Consider the following 20,503-nt stretch of genomic DNA (forward strand, 5'->3'; position numbering starts at 1 on the left):
TAGCTTAAATGCAAACTTAGCTGCTTACTATTATATTCTAAATGCTTCCACACAAGGCTAAAACACACAATATATACAGTATTATGAAAACACTAACCTTGTGCCTCTTCGGAGAGTGCTAAAGCATACAATATTGAACCTTTTCTCATGTAATGAGACTTGCTGTCTTCAGAAAAGTAGCGATCTCAATCCGCTCTTTGGCGCACTTTTGTGTGAACCTTTTTACCGGAACTACTAACGCAGGGAGGTAAGTTTCATAATAAACGTCCGTCAGTATGAAGCATACAATTTCAAAATAAAATCCAGTGTAATACATTCGAGCACCATTCAAACCTTTTACGTTCCCTTACAAAATAAATTTAAAAATAGGTCATTTACACTCCCACCAAAATTAAGAGTCCTTGTTTACATTCTACGAATAATTTTCACTTAAGAAATGACCTTCATTTGAACTTTCATAAATCCCATTTAAAGACTTAAAAAGCCTCTAACAAAAGAACTAACTTCTGTACTGGTCGCTCTAATATGGATGGCCTATTTAGGGGCAGCGCTGGGGTGGTCTTCATTTGGATAAGGTGATTGGGTGTCAAGGGCTCTAGGCCCTCCATCCTGGAGCGCACATCCGTCAGAAAATCCATGCCATCGCCTACTAGTTAATAGCTCCTGCTCTTGTGTGGCTGAGAGTGGGATATGCAAACATTTGGTTGCTTTGCTTTTCCAGACAGCCCATTACTCTGAAAGGTGTAATGTGTGTTGTCACATGAACAATTGTTTGGAATGGATCAATTATGTGTTAAGTTCCATGAAATAGATGGGTGTTTATTTATTTATTTAATACGTATCAGCCCAAATACCTCTCTATGCACAAGTTACAGAAGAAGCACCTGATTCAAGAAAACATCTGATTCAATGTTATTGTTTCTGTTTATCTGAATAAAATATTCTTTCAAAATGTTACTTTTTTTTGACAGTTTTTATTTCATATTATATACAGTGAATTATATTTGATGTGTACAGTGAATAAAATAAAGGTGTTTATTCTAAATTTAAAAAATTGCACTTAGAAAGTAGCTTATTTGTGAAGGTAAGTTCAGCTAGCCATTTGTTCAATAGAGATATCTATTTGTCTGAAATTAGTACTGATAAATGTTTTGTTATAAATCTGGAAGAAGGGCCTCATGCAATAGATTTTATGCTTAGTTGCAGGTATTTATTTAATTAATGAGAAGTGGAAACAAAAAAGATACCTCCGTAATTACTTAACAGTTAAGAAATAACATACAAAAACAGTTCAGTTATGGCTTCTCCCATATAAATATGTAATCCCAAACAAAGCAAAGGAAATACATTTTAAAATTCTACACAAAATATACCCGGTCAATGCATTAGTCTCAAAATTTACTGATATTGCAGATACTTGTTCCTTTTGTCAGGAAAATGAGGAAACTCTGACTCACATGTTTTTTTTCTTGTAAAACTTCACAAAAGTTTTGGTCTGATTTATATAATTATTTGAATAAATCCCAAGCAACAAAACAAACTGAAACTTTTAAACTGAAAGAAATTATATGTTATTACTCTAATCCCAAGAACAAAAATGAAAAATATATATATAACTTCTTCATATTATATGCTAAATTCTTCATCCACAAACAAAAATTTCTTAAATCCTCTCCCTCGTTTGCCCATTTTTTAATTGAAATTGATTCCATACTTAAAGCTATTTGTCTATCTAACAACAAGAAATTCTGCAAGTTAATAGAAACTTATGAAAATGTCATGCTTCAACTGTGTAAGTAATTAATGCTTTCTGTAATTATTTTCACTTTTAATTTTTTTTATTTATCTATTTTTTATTTAATTTTGTACTTGCCCCTTCCTCATGTCGTTCTCTTTTTTATTCTCTTTCTATTACTCCTTTCTTTTTAGTTATTGTTCTTATTACTTTGCAATTGTATATTCTTGTATTCCAGTCTTATACAAATTACTTCCTGAGTTATATTGTAAATTTCTTCTTTTCTAAATAAAAGTTTGTTTGAAAAAAAAAAATTAAAAAAAATAAAATAAATAAATAAAAAATTAAAAAATTAAAATAAAAAAAAAATAAAGAAAAAAAATCCGCTCTTTGGCGCACTTTTGTGTGAAACTTTTTACCGGAACTACTAACGCAGGGAGGTAAGTTTCATAATAAAAGTCCGTCAGTATGAAGCATACAATTTCAAAATTAAATCCAGTGTAATACATTCGAGCACCATTCAAACCTATTACGTTCCCTTACAAAATAAATTAAAAAATAGGTAATTTACACACACACCTCTGAAAAACAGCAGCAAAGCTTGGCCACCCTGCTCAACAAAATCACCTCCACAAGGCATCAGAGAGCAGAGCAGCAGGAGGGTGAAGGCAGCATGAAGTCAAAGACTGAAGCTGAGATCAAACTGTATCTTTCTCTGCCACTAATAAAATCAGAGGCAAATCCATTGCAGTGGTGGAGTTTGCATGCTGAAGAACATCCTCATCTAGCTTCCTTGGCTGAGAAGTTTCTCTGCATTCCTGCAACAAGTGTTCCTTCAGAGAGGGTATTTAGTGTCAATGGACATATCCTCTCACCTCAGCGTTCAGAGCTCAAGCCAGAAAAAGTAAACATGCTCACATTTTTGCACTTTAATCTCAAGGACTAAAATATGCCAGGCAGCCCAGAAGAGATACCAGGAATTGGTTGAAAAATGTTTATTGTTGATTCTTTAAAAATAGTTTTTTGCTGTTAAATCTATTTAAAAACATATAACAAATGTTGTTCTTTTGCAGTTTGCACATTCACTTTGATATAATTGCTCAAGTTTACTTTTATATTGTGTATTGTTTTATTTATATTTATTTGTATTTAAATGTTTGAAGTACTTTTAGTTAATTAAAAAGTTATTAAAGTTACTAAGTTGACGAAACTGAAGTTTTTGTGTTTTTTTTACCTGTTTCTCTAGTAAAATTACAATATCGTGATAATACCGTATACCGTGATAAAAGCTCAATCAATCAATGAAAATGTGATACCGGCACATGCCTAGTGCCGGCTATGTGTGATCCCCTCTGGCGATCCCATATGTTTTTCCGCCACGGTTCAGTCCCCCCTCTCGGGTGGACCCGTGCCTTCCCTATCCGCTAACCACCTTCTTATACGCACTCCCCCTTCTTAGGGCTAGTCCATATGTATTTCCATTTTGTCTCCCTCATTGGGTGTGGATGGTCTCCGCAGCATCCTCCCTACTGGGATTGCACGCTTCCCAACGACCTGTCGTATTCCTAGAATTATCTAGACGCTGGCGACTCTCAAAAAAATATACCTATTCCGTAAAACTTCTTTTGAAGTCGGGATAAGTTAGGGCCAAGGGCATGTTGGAGGACCGCGCCTCCCATGATTTGGGTACGTCACGCTTGCTTGACTGCCCTCTCATCGGAGGCGTTGGTAAGGTGCAGTCATTATGGCGTTTTCCATAGTCTCCCATACGTGGATTTTAACATCAAATCCACTTATAGCACTGGAGTTTCCCAACCAAAGGGGAACGTTTGAGGTTACAGAAGTAACCTTTCGTTCCCTGAGGAGGGGAACGGAAGTGCTATCCCAGATAGCAAAATACACTCGGGCCAGTTCCGGCTAGATTGTCGCCTGCCGGAGACTAACCCCTCGGCCCAACTTCGGCTGCCGGACTCGGGCCGGATGCCTGTGGACTCACTGCCCGATTCCGGCCCGAATCAAGCGGGCCAGATGCGGCGGCCGTAAGCGAGCCGACGCTGCGCATCCGCGCCGGAATCGGCGCGAGGGTAATGTGTGCTGCAGCCCGGAGCTGGCGCGACTCCGTATTTATACACCTTATAAAACCTTTTGGTATTACATTGGTACTTGATATATGGTATTACAACCATTTAAATTTATATAACAGCAAACACAGGCTATAATGTAAACACAAAGTGTAAGCACTGCGTTTAACCTTTGAATAAAGTGCAAACTGCATACATATTCTGTAACGAAAATAATCAGACAAATGACAAAATAAATAAATGTTAAACGTTTATTGATTGCATGAAAAAAATAGTACTAAAATTTTATAAATAATTTTGTAGTGCACAAGAATATCAATATAAAAACAACAATAAAACAACACAATAAAGACACACAGAAAGATTTAAACAAAAACTCTAAAAATTACACACAAACACAGATGTTTTTTAAAACAACCCTGTTTTCCCAATAGACTTGAATTAAAAATTTTTAAAAAACAGCTAAATTTTATATAAACCTAAATATAGAAACCAATTTAAGAAATAGCAAGAAACATCTTAAAAAAACCAATGACAATCCGTAAAATATCCAAGTCAAACTTGTAAAAAGTACTGCAGAATTCTGAAGAAACATCTTGAAACATTTTTTAATAAAACATTAAAATAATAATAAACAAAGATATATATATATATATATATATATATATATATATATATATATATATATATATATATATATATATATATATATATCTATATATATCTATATATATATCTATATATATATATATATATATATATATATATATATATATATATATATATATATATATATATATATATAAAATTGCAGAAGTATAAAGTCAAACTTTTTTTTTAAATAAACTTGAACAAAATCAATTGCACAAACAGCAAGACATGAGTGAGATGATTATACATTTCATATATATACACGTCTTGTGCAATTTTATATTTATAATTTTATTTGTATTACATTTATTAAAAATGTATTAAGATGTTTCTTCAGAATTTGGCGCACACACATACATACATACATACCATACATATACACACACACACACATATATATATATAAATGCAAATGAAAGAAACAAATTGTTCAAGTATCAGGGAACATCCTAATACACTTAAAATGTTGTTTAAAAAATAAAACAAAATAGTGATGTAGACATTTGACACATTAGCTTTCTCTTCTTTCTTCCTCCATCCCTGTCAGGGGCAAGTTGTAGCTACCTTGTAATGCATTTTTCCACTTCTTTATCAGTGGCGTGGTATGGACATTTATCCTCACTCCATCTGTGATTAAAAGATAAACATATAATTAGTAGTGAACAAGTACTAATATAAAAAAAAGAAAAAATTAGGAAAAAAGTAGGCTACCTACGAAGCAAAAAAAACAATAAAAAAAAAAACAAATAAACTTAAAACACTTTGAAATTAGCAAGAGCTTGAACTTACCAGTTTCTTCATTTGTTCAGGCTGCTCCTTTAGTTGATTTTCAAGCTTTTCCAAATCAAATTGGCCAAAGGAAGGTCAAATGTGTTTACATCTGGAATTTCATCACGTCTGTTTTGGTTTTGTGAGAATCAGGCCCAGCTGCTGCTTTATGACGTTGCATGATTTTAAAACTTCAGTCAGTCGTGCTAAAAAAGAAAAATAACAGATTAGTATAAATCAACCTGTAGCTTATTCTCATACAACTTCTGTAAATACAACAGTGGGTTAGACACTGCTGATATTCTCTAGTTGATCTTTACGTTCTAGCTGCATTAAACCTTAACAAATTTAGTGATGTCTTCAATTCTTACAAAGACATCACGAGATGCAATAAGTTCTGTCTTGATCTCAAACTGCACTAGAACAAAGACTGTAAATGTTCATAGGTGTACTGCAGGAGTGTCCAAACTTTTTGGGCCGAGGGCCAGATGCAAAAAAACAAACGTTGTCGCGGGCCAAATTTTACATACATCACACAGACACGTGTGTGTGTGTGTATATATATATATATATATATATATATATATATATATATATATATATATATATATATATATATATACAGTTGAAGTCAGAATTGATAGCCCCCCTAAATTATTAGCCACTGTTTATTTTTTCCCCAATTTCTGTTTAACGGAGAGTTAAACATTTTTTTCCACACATTTCTAAACATATTAGTTTTAGTAACTCATTTCTAATAACTGATTTATTTTATCTTTGCCATGATGACAGTAAATAATATTTGACTAGACATTTTTAAGACACTTCTATACAGCTTAAAGTGACATTTAAAGGCTTAACTAGGTTAATCAAGTTAACTAGTTAAGTTAAGGTAATTAGGCAAGTTATTTTATAACAATGGTTTGTTCTGAAGACTTAAGGGGCTAATAATTTTGACCTTAAAATGGTTCATTAAAAAAATTAAACCGCTGTTTATTCTAGCCGAAATAAAACATAAGTCTTTCTCCAATAATAAAAATATTATTAAACATACTGTAAAAATGTTCTTGCTCTGTTAAACATCATTTGGGAAATATTTAAAAAAAGAAGAAATAAATCAATGAGGGGCTAATAATTCAGACTTCAACTGTGTGTAGATAGATAGACAGACAGACAGACAGACAGACAGACAGACAGACAGACAGACAGACAGACAGACAGACAGACAGACAGACAGACAGACAGATAGATAGATAGATAGATAGATAGATAGATAGATAGATAGATAGATAGATAGATAGATAGATAGATAGATAGATAGATAGATAGATCGATCATAACAAGAACTGCTGCTTAATTGAATGCATGTAATAGCGACACCCGGTGGTTATTTATTGAATTACGTTCATTTTTGTATAGCGGGCCAGATTCTATTGATATTTATAAAAAGCCTCGCCGCGGGCCGTAGTTTGGACACGCCTGGTGTACTGGAATGTACAGTATCTGTGCATCTTGATGGTGGTCTTAAGATTTCTGCCATAGTCATTGATGGTGATGGTACTTGTGGTGCTGCATTGATTTCTGAAATCTTCATACCTGCCTTTTATCCAGCCTCTTTGTTCCAAGTAATTTTTCTTCATCATGGTATAGATGTGTCTATACTGTCCCTTGATCAGATACATTTACAAAACAAAACATCACTTTAGTATAGTGCCAGGGCAAAACTCACAGGTTGTAATAGATCAATGACATTATGTTGACAGTATGTGTTTAAAATAATTGCAAACAAACCTGTTCTGTCTTTAGATGTATGACAGGCGATCATCATCTTCATCTGTCTACCAGTCAGAAATCACAGTTGCGTGTGGATGTTTGAGCTTCCTCATATGCATCTATAATAAAACATCACATTGTTGTTAACCTCCCGTAAAGAAAAGTTCAAATCCTGAAATACTATCAAAGTTAATTAATGCATATAATACCTATAGTGTAAATAATCAGTACACAGAAGGTTGCACAAGATTTATTCGGAGATTCATGCAGAGTGACAGCCTTATGAATTTGAGACATAGATTTGTAAGATGGTCAAGCACATGCATTATTCTGTACCCATGAAGATTAACCTACCATTGTGAAAAATGTTTGATGATGATAGCCAATAACAATACACCATTTCAGCTGTTTGTGAAGCAATTAGTAATGTAATGTCTGAAAAGCTCAATCTATGTTGAAAATGTATCAGCAGTTTACAGCTTATAATGGACTTTTAGCACACAACTATAACATGCCTATTCACGTTCAAAAGAGTGTGCCATTGACTTCTTTGGTCGTGATGTGCTGCAAAATGATCTCACTAACCTTTGTTAAACAAGAACAATAAGACTTAACCAACAAATATTGTTACCCATTCATTTAAATCAGAATTTATCACTGTCAATGACATAAAAAACAAAACAAAAAAACATCAAAATCTGCTTCAAGACGTTCAGTTTTACATTAACTGACCATTACAGCTTGAACAAAAGATATAATTGATTCACATAGGCTAACACATATGAATTAAAGTGCATAGTAATACATTTCTCTTGGATAATTTAAAGAGAATAGTAAACAGTCGAGTTTCGATCATTTTCGTGACTAACTGCATAAACAAGATAAACAATAATATTTTAATCCAAAACGATTAGTTTTTATTTACACATAATCACAGAATTAATACTGTTGGATAAGTATACGCCTGTACAATGATTTTTTTCAACATCCACGGTACTTTATAATGTTAAATCAGGAAAAAAACACGTTTTGCCAAGTTAGTTAATGGATTTGTCTACAGAAACTTTCTTTAACGCAAAGTTAGTATACACACAAATTCGTTTCATGTTTCTTTAAAATAATTAAAATAGTTTTCAGTTACTACACACGTTACAATCTAACATTGTGTAAAAGGAAAAGGAACTTTCAGACGTGTTTGTAACTGTTAGCGTTAGCATACATTAGCTCCAGTCGTGTTTCTTAAAGCAAGTTACATTTCGTATCAAACTGTTTTAAATTACTAAACGCTGTTACAACCAAACACCGTGGAAATGTTTTAAGCTCTAAATTCGCTAATTATACAGAACACAAGCAGTAAAAAGCTTACCTTTCTGACCGGAATCCACGTGAAAACCAAACTTTTTCTTCTTGTGATCTTCGTGCCATGGTGGTTGACAACCAGCTTTTTGGAGCATTACCGCCACCGTCTGGATTGGAGTTTGGATCAGGAGTTTAGTAACGCATGTGTTTATTATGAAACCAACTTCTGCTTTAAAAAAAAAAAAAAAACAGTCAGCACAGGAGCGTGCTATCTCAAAAATAAGCGAATTTTACATAGTTTTTCTCTAGATGACATGTATAATCTATTTATAAATAATATTGTTTTGTTTGCGTCTAAACATTGCGACCATCCACACTAAATATTTTATTTTATTTTTTTTTTTTTTTTGCTATCGTACCATGAATATTTTCTCAAATTATCATTAAACGTGGAGCTAACAGATTACTAGATAAAATAAGAACTTAATCGGTTGCCATCAGCCGAGTCCTTGCCAGAAGCGGCCAGGATATGGTTGACCGGAATCGGGCCAGTGCTTTACAGCCGCATCACAACCGCATGTGCGCGAGCGAGCTGCGGGCCGCACTTGGCCCGGATAACACTCGCCGATGCCGAGTCGGAGCCGGAGGCGCCGGGGGCAAGCCGAGCTCGGGCCGATTACTGCCTGCTATCTGGGATATTCCATCGCCATAATGACTGTCCCTTAGCTGTTTAAGTCTCTTCAGCTTAAAAGGATGGCGTTTGCTAGCGCCAGGTGTGCTTATATGCTGGGATAATTGGCAATGAGGCACACCTGCGCAAGCTTGCACTGCCAATTCATTGCTTTCATTGGCCCGTTCAATACTCTTTCAGACAAGTGGCTTCTGAACCGAAACCTCCCATATGTGGATTTTAACATCAAATCCACTTATAGCATTTCCGTTTTCCTCCTCGGGGAATGAAGGGTTACTTCCTAACCCTGTAACCAAATGTGGGTGATAGCTGGCACATGTGGCTGAAGTATGGCATGGCTGAACAGATATTGGCCAGATTATTACCATATATGTTTTGCCATACTTTCAGAAAAGGCGGGAATTTTCTTCTGGCTCACAGCTCCTTTTGCAGTATGTGGGCCAGTTAACAAAAAGACACATAAGAGCCTATTAAGGCTCAGCTATGGCCGACATCGGTTGACATCAACTTCTGGCTGACTCTGGGATTGCATTTGAAAAACACGTGAAACTGGATACAGGTGTATCATTAGCAGACATCTGCCACACCACACTTCAGTTGGCAAGTCTACTATGTGAGCTTAACATTCTTCCCCCCTGTCATTTGCTTCAGGTAAGTGATAATTTGGCATTTAAAGTGATTTTACTTAAATGTTCATCATTATATGTAAAAGTTAGGACTCATTGAGTGATTAGTTATTCATTAAATTAAGAAATGCATCGAGTTGTATTGACCTTATTCTAAAATGCTGAAGTGCGCCTGTTTTCACGATTGTCTTAGAACTTCCAATTCAGTTGCATGGGAGAAATGACTAGGAATAATAAACGGCAGAAAAGGGTCAAACTACTTGCTCTACAAACAAATGTTTGCATGACTATACAGACCAAGCAGAATAATATTACAAGAAAATATCAAATTGCAACATCAAGCAGCGTAATGAGCAGTTTTAATGTCTAAAAATGAATGGAAGTGAATGAGACTGGAAGTCTAGAGCCAAAAAGATTCAAATGGCAGCGCACACTCGTCGGCGAAGAATAAGGTCAATAATGTTTTCCTCTTTTTAACATGGTTTATGTGACGTTAGCGCTCCAACAGTTCGCTGTTTAAATTACGTTAACATTAAAGTTATTGCCTATTTCCAATGACCACAAAATATGGTTTATTTAATATAGATAAATATCAATTTGTGAAAATGTTCAGTCATGTTTCAGTGAGTTTAGTAAGGTTTAAAATAATAGCGGTCCCATTAGGCCTAACATGATAGTGGAAACTAATAGAAAAAGTGGCTTATAATTGTAAAATAGACAATAAAGGTATAACGATTATATATAGAGCTAAAACTCAACAACAACATTTATAATTCAATGATTTTTTTGTAGTCTATTGGTCATTTGATATCAATAACTGTAATGTAACTGACTTCAATAACTCGGTTTGACCAGTGTGGCACTGTAACGGAGACAGATTTCAGCTCTTCTGGGACCAGTTCAAAAGAAGAAGAGACCTTTACTCTTATGAATAACACACTGGACAACAAAAATGACAGTACTTTATCATAGCGATGTGATAATGGCACAATGTAATCTCTGAAATCATTACTTTGACCATAGTACATTAATTTATAATACAATTATACAATAGTTTTAAAGCAAACATAATTACAGTATTAATCCTAAAGAAATAAGAGTGAAAAGTTTTGATTTTATCAAGCTGCTCAAATATAAATGTAAAAATAATATTATTGCATGTGTAAGTAGTTTGGTTTTCAAAAATTAACCTATGTCAGCTCTGTTTTGATAGTTTTAACAGTTAAAAGGATAGTTAACACAAAAATGTAGTTGTCATGAATTACTCTTCCTTTATTTGTTTTATTTATTTCTTCTGTTGAACAAAAAATAATATCTTTTGAAGAAACCAGGAAACGTTCGAGGTTACAGAAGTAACCCTTCGTTCCCCGAGGAGGGGAACGGAAGTGCCATAGAGTGGATTGATTGAAATCCACGAAATGGGAGGATTCGGTTCAGAAGCCGCTTGTCTGAAAGAGTATTGAACGGGCCAATGAATGCAATGAATTGGCAGCGTAAGCTTGCACTGGTGTACTTCATTGCCAATTATCCCAGCATATAAGCACACCTGGAGCGAGCAGACGCCATCCTTTTAAGCTGAAGTGGTCTCATATAGAATAATCCGAGCAGCATGAAGCGGCTGCGGATGCCATATGCCCCAGGAGCCTCTGAAATAGTTTCAGTGGGACCACTATTTTACTGTCGAGCTCTCTCAGACAGTACAGCATCAGCTGAGCGCGCTCTCCGGAGAGGCGTGCTGCCATGGTGACCGAGTCCAGCTCCAGCCCGAGAGAAGAGATCCTCTGCCCGGGGGCGAGTTTGCTCTTTTCTCGGTTGACCTCAAACCCCCACAGGTGGAAGTGCCAGAGCACTTTGTCTCTGTGCATAATCAATTGCTCCGAGAGAGGGCAAAAATCAGCCAGTCGTAAAGAAATCGAGTATGCAGATGCCCGCGAGCCGAAGGGGCGCTGAGGCACCCTCCGCGGGCTTGGTGAGGATCGGCGGAGACAAAGAGAGCCCGAAGGGGAGGGCTTTGTATTGCCAAGCTCGACCTTCAAACGCAAACCGCAGAAACTGACGGTGGCGAGGAAGAGTGGAGACATGGAAATACGCGTCCATCAGGTCTAATGCTGCAGACCAACCCAGAGGACGAACGCACCGGAGGATGCGCTTCTGCGTGAGCATTCTGAACGGCAGCTTGTGCAGGCAGCGGTTCAAAACGCGCAGATCTAGGATTGGCCGTGACCCACCACTCTTTTTGGGCACGATGAAGTGTGGGCTGTAAAACCCGCTCTCCATCTCGGCTGGAGGGAGCGGCTCGATTGCATCCTTCGCCAGGAGAACAGCAATCTCCTCTCGCAAGACAAGGGCGGACAGGGGGCTGACCCTGGTGAATACACACCCGCGACTTGGGGAGCCGTTTCGCAAACTGAATCGCATAGCCGAGTCTGATTGTGCGTATGAGCCACCGCGAAGAGCTGGCCCGCGCTAACCAGGCAGGCAGAGCTCCAGCTAATGGACTCATCGCTACAATCGCTGACGTACCAGCAGTGGGGCAGCGTGGAGTGGGTGTGCTGATCCGGGAAGCTCGCGGGTCCCACGGAAAAGCTGGAGGTGAGATATTTGCTCTCACTCCGAACCCGAGCTCCGGAGGGGAGGCTCGAGGGGTGGGAGAAAGGAGACCGTCCTCCCAGCGCTCGTGAGCCACTGGCGAAACGCACCGAATCTGCAAGCTAGAAAGCATAGCGTCCCAGACTGGCAGATTTCGGGCTGTCACATCCGGGGAAGTGGAAAGTGCCCTTTCATAATGTTTTCATGGCAGTAAAAAATGCCGTTGTGAAATGGGGCCCGCCCTCCAGCGGGGAAAGAGCAAGTTCCCTCTTCTTCAGATGGCCTGTCCCAGGGACGCTTCGCGGTCCGTTGCCAGACTTAGCGGCGTTCTGGGCAGGGGGGCTGCCTGCTTCCGAGGTGCCCGACGCGCTCGCTTCGCCAGAGGCGTGTGCGGGGGCGGAGCAGCTCTCGTAGGCGGGCGCCTTCGGCGAGGAGCAGGTATGAATGGCACGGCGGGCGGAGCGGGCTACGGACCGCCGATAAGACATCACCCATCAACTGCTCTCTCACCGCCTTGAATTCCTGGGTGAATTCACAGACGGTGTCGCCGAACATGGCTTGGGATATGGGGAAAGTCAAGAAAGCGGACTTTGTCGACTTCGCGCATATCAGCCAGGGGTGGCGCTCCTGGATCACTAATGTGGACATCGTCCTCCCCAACGCACACGCAGCGGACTCAGTAGTCCGAAGAGCTAAGTCGGCGGCGGTGCGAAGCTCGTAATCCTGGGTTGGACCCACCCTCGTGCAGCTCGGCCAGCGCCTGCGCTAGGTAGCGCTGGTAGGTGGCTATCGCATGCAAGGCGGAAGCAGCCTGGCCCGCAGCTATGTAAGCTCTAGCTCCGAGGGAGGTAGATAACTTACAGGCTTTGGATGGGAGACGAGGCGGACCCCGCCAAGAAGAGGCGCCGCGCGGATTTACCGCCATCACGCACTCAACCTGAGGAATCGCCACATACCCCCTGGCTGTTCCACCGTCAAGAGTGGTTAGGGTGGAGGGACACGCAGCACGAGCAGAAAAAAAGTGCTTTACAAGACCGCGTGAGCCTACTGTGCACCTCCGGGAAGAAGGGAACGCCCCTCTAGTCGGTCCGGCCGCAGAGCTGGGGGATAAACCATCTCCAACCCACGGCCGAAGCAGCCCGGGAAAGCACGGCTAACATGTCCGTTTCAGGATCCGTAGTGACAGCGCTCACCAGCCCGAAGGGGGCGAGCGGGTCTGGATCATCATCGGACAATGAAAGCCCACCCTCCGATGCCGCGGTGGACGTCTGGTCTCCGGTGTCATCGGGCGTAAGTGCTACCATCTGTTAGACGGATCGCTTCCCCCGCCCGAAGCTTGGATGGAGCGCTTAGAGGAGCGGGAGGTCCGCGGGCCCGTGGGCGACGGATTATCTCTCGCTGAAACCCTCAGATCTGCCCGAGTGCCCGCTGCAGAGCAGGGGACAACTGGGGTGGTTCGCCCTTTTGCAAAGGCTAGCCGCGATCTTTACTGCGCAACAGTCATGGCATGGCAATGACGACATGAACTGCCCGCGAGCAGCGCATTAACATGCTGGACCCCCCCAGACATGCAACGCAGTGCTCGTGCCCATCATCCGAGGACAGGAAACCACCGCATCCAGAAACGCACAGTCGGAGCGCCGTCCTGAAAAGGACGTGCTGCACAACTGTGTTGCTCTTTCTGTGAAGTTTGCAACTTTATACGCACCGCTCTGGAGGACCGGACCCAAAGAACGCCAGGCAAGGGAGAAACCCAGCTCGACCGTCTGCCGCTGCGTGCACTCTGGACCGGGAGAATGCTCTCGTTCGCTCAGAATCACTGGTCACAGCAGGAGGAACCCTCATCGACTCGATCAGAAAGTCTCTGAAGCGAAAAGGATGGCGTCTGCTCGCTCCAGGTTTGCTTATATGCTGGGATAATTGGCAATGAAGTACACCTGTGCAAGCTTACGCTGCCAATTCATTGCATTCATTGGCCCGTTCAATACTCTTTCAGACAAGCGGCTTCTGAACCGAATCCTCCCATTTCGTGGATTTCAATCAATCCACTCTATGGCACTGAAGTTCCCCAACCGAAGGGGAACCTGTGACAATTGACTTAGTATTTGATTTGACTTTAGTATTTAATTTTCCTATTATGTAAGTCAATGGTTACAGGTTCACAGCTTTCTTCAAAATATCATCTTTTGTGTAGCTCTAGAAAGAAACTCATAAAGGTTTGGAACTATGTGAACTTTATTACACATTCAGCTATAACAATCCTAATGCGAAACACAAAGGCAATGCCACATAAGTGTTTAGGAAAATGGGAAACATGAAAAATAAAAATAAGTCAAGTGCAGGCCAGAAGATAATGACCTAGTAACTAGTGCTTGGGTTAATGTTCACAAAACTGAACACTTTAGATTTGCAGAAAATTTTAAACTGATTTTAAACTTAACTGGGAGACTCATTAACAATGTATTGCAATTATTTGAATACTATATATAATAGAAAATATATTTTTATATATATATATATATATATATATATATATATATATATATATATATATATATATATATATATATATAATATATAAATATATTTCTGAAGGATCTTGTGACTCTGAAGACTGGAGTAATGAAGCTTAAAAATAATCATTAAAATAACTGGAATAAATGATTAAATTAAATGATAAACTACTTTTGAACAGTTATTTTACAGTGCAATAATATTTCACAATTTTACAATGTTTGTTTGTTTGTTTGCTTTATTTATAGAGCACATTTAAAAACAACAGATGTTGACCAAAGTGCTTTACAAAACGACCAGCATACAAAATCTATACCTATATATAAAAAATTTGCAAAATATATAAAACAGATTAAAATTAATTACAATCAAAGGCAAGAGACAGAAGGTGATTTTTTAGATGAGACTTAAAAGCACCAAGTGAAGAACATGATCGGATCTGTAAAGGCAGACCATTCCACAGTCGGCGGGCTGCAGCAGAAAAAGCCCTGTCACCTCTTGATTTCAACCACGTTTTGGGGACAACTAGCTGAAATGTGTTTTCAGACCTGATTGGCCTCAATGAAGTGTGCCAGTGAAGAAGCTCAGAAATGTAAGTCGGTGCCAGACCATTCAAACTTTTAAAAACTAGAAGCAATAATTTATATTGAATTCTAAATTGGACTGGGAGCCAGTGAAGAGACAATAAAACTGGTGAGATACTAGAGAATTTTTTTGTCCCAGTTAAAAGCCTAGCAGCTGCATTTTGAACCAGCTGCAGGCGTGCTATTGATGCCTGTGAAACTCCAGAATACAAAGAGTTACAGTAGTCCAGTCTTGACATAATAAAAACATTAATGACAGTTTCCAGCTCTTTAAAAGAAAGAAAAGGCTTCAATTTGGCAATGTTCCTTAATTGATAGAAACCACTTTTGACGACTGAGTTTATTTGCTTGTCAAACTTTAACTCAGTGTCAAAAGTAACTCCAAGATTTTTTACGTGACTGTGGACCTTAGGCTTGATCGAACCTAATTTATTAATTGTAGATTCACAGACACTCGGAGGACCAAACACTACTACTTCAGTTTTTGATTCATTCAAGTGTAAGAAATTACCAGCCAGCCATTCCTTAATCTCGTTAAAACAGGTGAAAAAGGACTGTAAAACAGAATTTTCTCCCATTTTTATAGGCAAGTAAAGCTGAGTATCATCAGCATAGAGGTGGTAGCTTACATTATGCTTCTTACAAATTGCTGCCAAGGGAAGCATGTAGATAGAAAAAAGAGCTGGGCCCAAAATTGAACCTTGGGGGACACCACACTCCAAACGTGCAGATGAGGAAGAAAAGTTACCCAATTCAATAGAAAAGGTCCTCCCTGAAAGATAAGAACTAAACCAATTTAAAACATTTCCTTGAATCCCAGCCCACAATCTTAAACGCTCAATCAAGATATTGTGATGTATTGTGTAAAATGCCGCAGTCAGGTCTAGTAAAATTAGAAGTGCGCATTTTCCAGAATCAACAGTCAGAAAAATATCATTAGACACTTTTAGGAGAGCTGTCTCAGTGCTATGCCGTGTCCTAAAACCAGATTGAAATTTGTCAAGAATGTCATTTCCAATTAAGTGACTAGAAAGCTGTTGAAAGACAACTCTCTCCAAGATTTTAGACTGAAAAGACAATTTTGAAATTGGTCGATAGTTTTTTAAATCTGATGAATCCAGATTGGGTTTTTTTAAAAGGGGTTGTACTACAGCATGCTTAAAACAAGAAGGTACGACTCCACTCAGCAAACTAGAATTCACTATTGATAGAAGGTCTAATCCAACCACCTCCAATACCTGAATGAAAAGATGTGGAGGGATAATATCCAGTGAACAATGGGAGGGCTTCATATGGAGGACCAAGTCCACCAAATCATGTAACGTGATTGGTTTAAATTCATCCAAAAAGTGTGCTAGTGAAGGTGGGATGGTACTGTCAAGGAAAGCGTCTTGAAGCAGAATCCCAGCTCTAAGGGCTTCAATTTTACTAATAAAAAACTGTAAAAACTTTTCGCATGTTGTCTGGCAAATAGCAAGACCAGACGTAGTCTCAGTGTTTAAGGCTAAGTTAATTGTTTTAAAAAGAACTTAGGTTATTAGGAGCCTTTTTTATGAGATTAGCAAAGTATTCTGCTTTTGCGGCTTTAACTGCCTTCTGATATTTAATCATAGAGTCTTTTAAAATTTCATAATGCACCTGCAGTTTAGTTTTCTTCCATATTCTCTCCGCTTTTCTCCATAGCTGACGAATGCTACGGGTATCACTATTTAGCCACGGTTGTTGTTTGGCTTTAGGTTTTAAAATTTTCAAAGGAGCACACAGCTCCATGATTTCATTACAAGTGGAATTAAATAGTGACATTGACTCACTTATTTCCAACCCAAAAGGCAGAGATGGAAGTAGTGAATAAGCCTTCGTAAAATCACTGCCCGTTGAAGGATTCAAGCATTGAGCACGACGGTCAGGTGGTTTGCTATTTAAAAAGGGGCTGGGAATTTGAATATTCAAAACAACTGGATTGTGATCAGACAAATAACCCTCTTCAATGTCGATATTTGTGATAGATATCCCTAGAGATAGTACCAAATCTAGAGTATGTCCAAATTTATGCGTAGGCTTTGAGACAGATTGAGACAGATTAAAAGAATCAATAATATGTAAAAATTCCTTCACCATAGGCTCTTTGGGACAGCAAATATGCAAATTAAAATCACCAAGTATTAAGATTTTCTCAAACCTTGGTACAATGGTAGTTAAAAACTCTGAAAACTCCTGAATAAACATTTTGTTGTATTTTGGAGGTCTGTATATGAGAGCACAAACAATCGGAACACAGCCATCTATTTTAACGATCTGCAGCTCAAAACTGGAGTAGTCCTGAACGGCCAGCGAGCGACATTTCATGATATTTTTGAATATAGTAGCGACTCCCCCACCCCTGCCAGAGAGACGGGGAGTGCTTAAAAAGTTAAAGTCTGTTGGAGAAACTTCCAATAGGCAGTCAGAGTCGCCAGCACTAAGCCAAGTTTCAGTTATGCACAAAATGTCCAGATCTCGTGTGGAAATAAAATCATTTAATAAAAATGTCTTGTTTGAAATAGATCTGGCGTTTATTAGCGCCATCCACAAACTTTCAACATTAAAAGGGTTTGAGAGAGTGGCAGAAGAGTGTGTCGGATTGGGAACGTACTCCAGTGCTTTAAGATTAAGGGCATTTATTCCACCGTTCCGAAATTTCACGGGCACAGTTCTAGAATGAAGCATTGTCTCCGAATAATCCGGTATGATATAACGAAGAAAAGAGGACCTTACTTCACAGGAGACCGGCCAGTGGCGCCTACTCGACAACAACTCACAGCCGACGCCCTCCACCGCTGACAGCTCCAGGTGCGAGGTCGAAGCTCCGGGTAAAGTTAATCTTCTACAGTAAGTCTCACTGAAACACCACCTCTCTTTCCCCGCTTTCTATATCGCTTCTTCCGATTTAGCAGGCAATCAGGTATACAACCGATGTTTACCGGTAGGCGGGTTTGAAAAGTAGGATCCGGTGGCCTCCGTCCATTTGAATCATAACCGCGTATCGTAACAAAGTTCCTGATGCTAAGCAGAAATTCGCGATCATACTTATGCAGTGATGAAACGCCGTTTAAAAGGAAGAAAAGCAGGATAAAAGAGCCGTAGACAAGAACAAGGCGACGGCATGCCGACAGAAACACAGGCGCCATCTTCCTTCCTTTCATGTGAATATGCTATGTGTTCTGTATTTTTGATTAAATAAATGCAGCCTTGGTGAGCAGGAGAAGCTTATTTTAAAACGTATAAGGATCTGACAGACCCCAAACTTTGACCGGTAGTGTGTGTTGAAACTTTTGTGTGTATTATATCATCTTTGCATCAAATATATGATATTTATATTTATCTAAAAATTATTTCTATTTTGTCTTTTTCTCTTTGTATGTTGTAAAATTGTTTTCTAGGTCTTTATTTGTCCACATTTTGTTCAATAATTGCTTTATCTGAATGTTATTTACATTGATTAAAGTAAATTTGATTGTAATTTTTGTTGTGTGATTTACTCAGTAATATATGGGGTCAGCTACATGTGGGGCCACATAAAGGCATAACAAAACTCAGCCTTACTAATCTTGAATACAAGGCCCATATCTGGGCCACATAAAAATGTATTACTTGGCTCAAGCGTGGTGGAGTTGTGGCACTACTTTGGTTTAGTTCTGGCTAAACAGATGCTAGTATGGGTAACTGCAGCCTGGAGAAATGGGCGTGGCACAAGGTAGGGGCGTGGCAAAAGGTTTTTCATTGGTCGAAATTTTTTCCGGTAGGGGCGTGGCAAAAGGTTTTTTATTGGTCAGGTTTTCTTTTCGGTCAAATGTTTTGGCCAATCAGCAATCACCAAACGCTTGCACAATGGCGTCGGTAAAGACGTGATGTTGACTGCTGTAAACAGACGTGTATTAAGATTTACGATTTAAACAGGTTGGTAATATGTTTAGGTGTCTGTTTTGTGTGAATATTTTGAGAGCCTTACACATGATACACACTCATCTGCAAAGTCACAAACCTCGCACAGTTTATAACGAACGTAAGTACTAGTTATTTTGCGGTATGCATTTTAATATAATTTTTTGGTTCATATGTGATGACGTGAACAGCTATCTCTCAGAAATCTGAAACATGCCAATGTGTACGTGCAAATTAGCCTTATATATAACATTCATGTTTATTTTACAACACTTGTCATTTATGAACATGCATTTAGAAATATAACAAATATGTTCACTTAGAGAAAAAAAAGTCCACTAAAATCATAGTATAAAATATAGGCTAGCTAGGAACATGCATGTACATATTTGTAATTCCAATAGTTGAAAACATAAGTGGACTTTTTTGCAACATTTCACAATATTTGTTGCATATATAACACATTTTATGCAAGTAAAATTCAAATATGAATTTGTATGTCAAGTAATTTCATATTTTTTATCTATGCATAAGGGATGTTACTTTTTTGTTAAATTTGAAACTTCTTATTTTAAACATGCTTTACTTTAAATGATGTTAATACATGACTTTTTTATGATGATTCTTGCAGATTTATAATTTATATTTTATATTTGTTTACTTGTTTATATATATTTTATAACATTACCCAGGACATTCCAATGTAGTGTTTCTCCAATAACTTTGAAGTCTTTGCTCATGGTAAGTTTTACAATGTACAATGACAACTGCATAATTTTAGAACTAAACATCTTTTACTTTTAGCCTTGTACATTGCTCCTGAGGTTGGGTTTGACTATTCTGAGGTGAGTCTTTGCTCAACACTTTGTTAGCCAGTATAAAAGAAGAATTTTATATCTTTTTAGTAATTGTCTTTTTATTTAAAACAGGCTATATGACTTGCATAAGGAGATTGTGGTGTGGGTTCTTGCTTGAAGACTCACGGTAAATAAAAAATCTTTTTATACAATTAAAGTGATGTCAGTTAGCACTTTGCAATTAATTTTTGTCTTCCCTCAAGGTCTCCTTAAGAACGAAAAAGACCCAGAAATGTATAGAGCTTATCTTGGGCATCTGTACTCAGTTCAATGCAAATATAGCAAGTTAACAAGTTGGTTATTTATATATATATATATATATATATATATATATATATATATATATATATATATATATATATATATATATATATATATATATATATATACACACACATACACACACACACACTG

General features: G+C 38.3%; 2 long non-coding RNA genes across 2 annotated transcripts; one reads left to right on the forward strand and one right to left on the reverse strand.

The window, feature by feature from the left end:
- Positions 1 to 5,303: 5,303 nt before the first annotated feature.
- LOC137489100 (uncharacterized) lies at positions 5,304 to 7,129 on the reverse strand. Its single transcript, XR_011008434.2, has 3 exons — positions 7,027 to 7,129; positions 6,832 to 6,902; positions 5,304 to 5,441 (listed from the first exon to the last, which is right to left on the reverse strand). It is a non-coding gene; the product is annotated as an uncharacterized lncRNA (long non-coding RNA).
- A 12,036-nt stretch (positions 7,130 to 19,165) lies between these two features.
- On the forward strand, positions 19,166 to 20,234 carry LOC141380588 (uncharacterized). The gene is made up of 3 exons (XR_012398869.1): positions 19,166 to 19,247; positions 20,037 to 20,077; positions 20,162 to 20,234. It is a non-coding gene; the product is annotated as an uncharacterized lncRNA (long non-coding RNA).
- The last annotated feature ends 269 nt before the right edge of the window (positions 20,235 to 20,503 follow it).

The sequence above is a fragment of the Danio rerio genome, chromosome 23 (assembly GCF_049306965.1).
Source record: "Danio rerio strain Tuebingen ecotype United States chromosome 23, GRCz12tu, whole genome shotgun sequence".
Classification (NCBI taxonomy): domain Eukaryota; kingdom Metazoa; phylum Chordata; class Actinopteri; order Cypriniformes; family Danionidae; genus Danio; species Danio rerio.